Below are 4,140 nucleotides of genomic sequence, written 5' to 3' on the forward strand. Positions count from 1 at the left end.
CTTGATGATCAATGCTAATAGCTCAACCTCTGCTCATTTCGTAAAGTTGTCAACTCTAATAATGAGAAACTTTATTAGCCCAAGACTGACAAAAAGGGTCAAAATATTTGAGGTTAGAGTAAGGGTTCTCGGTTCTTTTGAATGAACTGCCCAAAGTATCCCTAACATATGAGTTTTTTAATATGCTCTTTCAAGTTGTGATAATCTTTGCCATAATCTCGATGGAACCTACAGTATTTGAACCTATCTCTTTTCACCAATGGAGCCTTTATCGGGTGAGAGTCTTTTAAGAGTCAATTCTCTTTTATCTGTGCAAAATTTTTAGTTCTAGTCATATTCAAGAGGGTCGGCTCAGACCTTGGGTGAGGTAACTCGAGTAGTTGTTTCTCCTTCACTATGGAGACCTCAAGGTCAGGGTGGATTCTGACCGCTATTGCTTTGGCTTCTTACATGCTTTCTTATGCTTACTTAATACTATTGTCTTGATAGTATGCATTGATTGATCCTCTAAAATATCTCTGGTACCATCAATGATGGTCTCTCTATCAATAACTAAAAGAGATAAGAGAACTTAAGTCTCGTTTTGAAGGTTTATATTACAAGTGACAAATGAGCATCTATCATGCCTTGGATTTCATTACGAATTGATCGACAAAGTCTGCAAGTGTTTTCTTCTCCCCTTACTTGAGTCTGAGAATCGTTGCCACCCATGGCCTTGGGCACATGTTCCTAAGGAAGTAAAGTTTGAACTTTCTCACAAGCTAGGTAAAAGAACTTATGAAAAGTGGCTTCACGTAATTATATCATTCTCATGTTAGGCCTCTTAACATGATCAGTAAGGTGCGACATATCAGGACGTTTAAAGTGTCATACAATGATATTTGGATATGAAAAGATGCAATATGCTTTATTGGGTTAGCACTGCCATCAAATGCCTCCAATAACGGGTGACAAAAGTTATTGGAATAGGTTCCTTTTGGATTTTTTGGGAGAATGGCAATCGACTCAAGGTGGGGTCGATCAGTGCTTCCCCTTTTGATTGTTGAAACTCTCATCACATCTCCAAATGTTAATCTATCTGTCATAATTAGATTAGTAGGGAAAAACCCTCTATCGAATCCGTCGATTGGGTCTCCAATTTAAGCAAGATAGAGTGGTGGTGCGGGCTATTGAATTCCACGATTGGAGAATGAAGTACCCCTTAACTAATGGTTCGATGGGTCTCGGGCACTCTTGGGATGTCGACACCATATCAGTGGGAGAATATCGATGGATGCTAATGTCGGTGACTTTGGCTGAGTTGGTGGCATCATGTATCGGGCTAACTGGGGCAAAAGTAGAGCGACAACTTATATCACGTTCGTTAACATCTGTACTTTTTGGGTGAGATTCAAGAACCCCTCAATAGGGATGAGTAGATGGCACGACATCATCGCTAGGGGTGAGAGACCTGGGTCTTCGATAACCGCTAATATCACATCGACGCTTGTGTTAAGGTAGATGTGTCCATGTGTGAAAAGATGGTTGTTGCCCCCTTGAGTGAAAGTATAATGGGTCAAGGGCAAAGCCTTCTTACGTAAGCGTTCATTGAATGGGTCGATAGGTGAGCGTTTCTACAATATCAAGTCCTCCTTCTAGTATAAAAAATATTAAGGAAATAAGTCGTTGTCATCTTAGTCGGCCCGACATGATTCGGACCTGTATATGTAGAGTTGTTCGAGGTGCCTTTGAAGTGAAAATATTAAACTCTCGAGGTGTCACCTACACAAAAACTGAGATTAGAAGATGTTTCTTAACTCGGTCCCTTTGACGCCTAAGTTAGTAACCCAAGATATATGAATATGGACGCGCACGGTAAAAAAAAAAGGGTAATCTCCCATTTTTTGTATTGAAGACGAGCTTCTATATCTTATCATAAATAGATAAAATATTTTATGAAATATTCTATGGGGAGTCCTCTCTAATCATCTTCGATAATCTTCTCTTGGTCTCTTATCCATACGAGTGACAAGAGGGATAACTCATAATCATTCGTCTTGAATCCTTACCCATGTGATTTTTATTTATTTTTTCATATGATAGATTATATATCGAATAATAATTAATTAACATTATACTTTCTATCAAATATATACATATAAAGATATGAAAGATCGATGGAAAATATATGTTTTCTCTCTTATCACTTTAAGATAATATCTGACTTCGAATTCCGATCATACAAACAGTAAAATAGTATCAATCAAGAGTATGAACCTCCTGAGCGGTATCTTTTCTATTAGACATATTCCCGGAAAGAAGAAACGCTTACCAATGAGGTCTCTTGGAAAACTCCAAGGGACAAGGATGATACCAAAAGGAAACAAAGAAGCGGAAGAACTAATGTGAAGTGTCACGTCACAACCAATAGAATCCTTGTGGTCACTGCAACTCCATTATCACTCCCTCCACTTGGGGAAGACTTCGCTTCCGTCAGGAGTGCCTCGACCATCACGCTGGTTATCTATCAACTGATGTATATGGAGCACAGAATCACTGGTGAAGCACATCGTCGAAAGGGACGTAGGGATATAAGTCCAAGACTCATCTCGCAATTTCTTTCCTCGACAGTGGACATAGATGAGGAGCTGCTAGGCACACGCAAACACTACGATCCCGTGCAAATTTCTTGTCGGATAAGAGAATTGGAAATCTGAATACGCCACGTCGCTCGAATCTAGATTCGGTAACATCATCATTATCATCTCTCGGGTGATGATGGACGATAAATCTTAGGGAGCTTTGGAGCCATAAGAGTCTATTTCATCATTAGTTAGATGACGTTATCTTCTTCGCCAGATTGTACGCACCTATATAACGCCTTCCGAATGGACTAAATGAAATCTATACAGATTTAATGATCGCCTAACACTTTCATCATCCTTTAATGCTCACATAAGCTCGTTGTAGGTTCCTAAGAGGGAACAATCAAAGAACCCCTTGCGCTTTTAATGCTTGGGTTGCAACTTTAGCTGTGAACATGCCAAGCAACTAATTGAGATCGGAAGGCGTCATATTACCATGAGAACCAGAAGAAGATAAGGTTTGGAAGCCTTGGAACGGAGTGCAGCACACTATGCCAATCGATATAGCTGTCTCTGCCCTCATTTACGTGTGAGCTCATGCGCTATCTATCTTGGTGGTTATCATGTGGACATGAAGTAAGTCATTTGGGTTGTGGCATTTGATGTTGCAGGGGTCTCTGCCAACTGATCTGCAGATGATTGTAATCCTGTAGGAGTCGGCAACAAGACGATTGACATCAAATCAATGAGATCTTCCAGCGTTCCATTCAAGATCTTGCGGAAGCTGTCCTTAGGTGCCTGATCATCCAAGCAAACCTCATTTTCATGAGGTGATGGAGGATTCAATCCTCTTTCATAATTTCAACAAAAAAAACAAAGATAAAAAAAAAATACTTTTCTTCAAGAATATCTATAGATACTGTCAAAAACATGAGCTGTTGGCTTGTACTGTATAGTTAATTTTTTTATTAAGGTCGATAAGTATTCTTTGAGTACTCGTAATATGCTGCTGTAATTCATTTAGAAAATAACATTTTCACGATGATTCGAAATAAGAATTCTATAATAATTAAGACTTATTTAATAAATAACTTATGTATCTCGAGATCTCGACGAGAGGAGGCATTAAGGAAAATAAAAAACACCCAGAATACTCTTAGGGTTTTCTCTAGTAAAATGGAAGAGATGAAGAGAAAATTCTTTAAGGATTTATGTGAGACTTAATTAAAGAGAGATTTATTTTTATATTTGAATACTCTAATATATGAAGAATTTGATATTTCATGAATATATATTAATCTTATTATATAAAACAAACTTGTTATTTTCCTATTTTTTTCTCTTTTATGTTCCTTGCCACGCCCATCATTTCTTACAGTCCCAAGTCATGAATTGGAACTACTGTGCATCAAATGTCACACTAAAGGCTACTGCAGGCTGAAAGCAACTTTCATACTAACTATTCAACTCAGTTGGGATTCAGAATTACTTGTCATCATACTTTTTATTTTCTGATAAATAAATGTCATCATGGAAGGTTTATTAGATGAACTGGCAAGTAAATGCCATGTAGTCA

Source organism: Musa acuminata, chromosome BXJ2-6 (assembly GCF_036884655.1).
Source record: "Musa acuminata AAA Group cultivar baxijiao chromosome BXJ2-6, Cavendish_Baxijiao_AAA, whole genome shotgun sequence".
Lineage (NCBI taxonomy): Eukaryota > Viridiplantae > Streptophyta > Magnoliopsida > Zingiberales > Musaceae > Musa > Musa acuminata.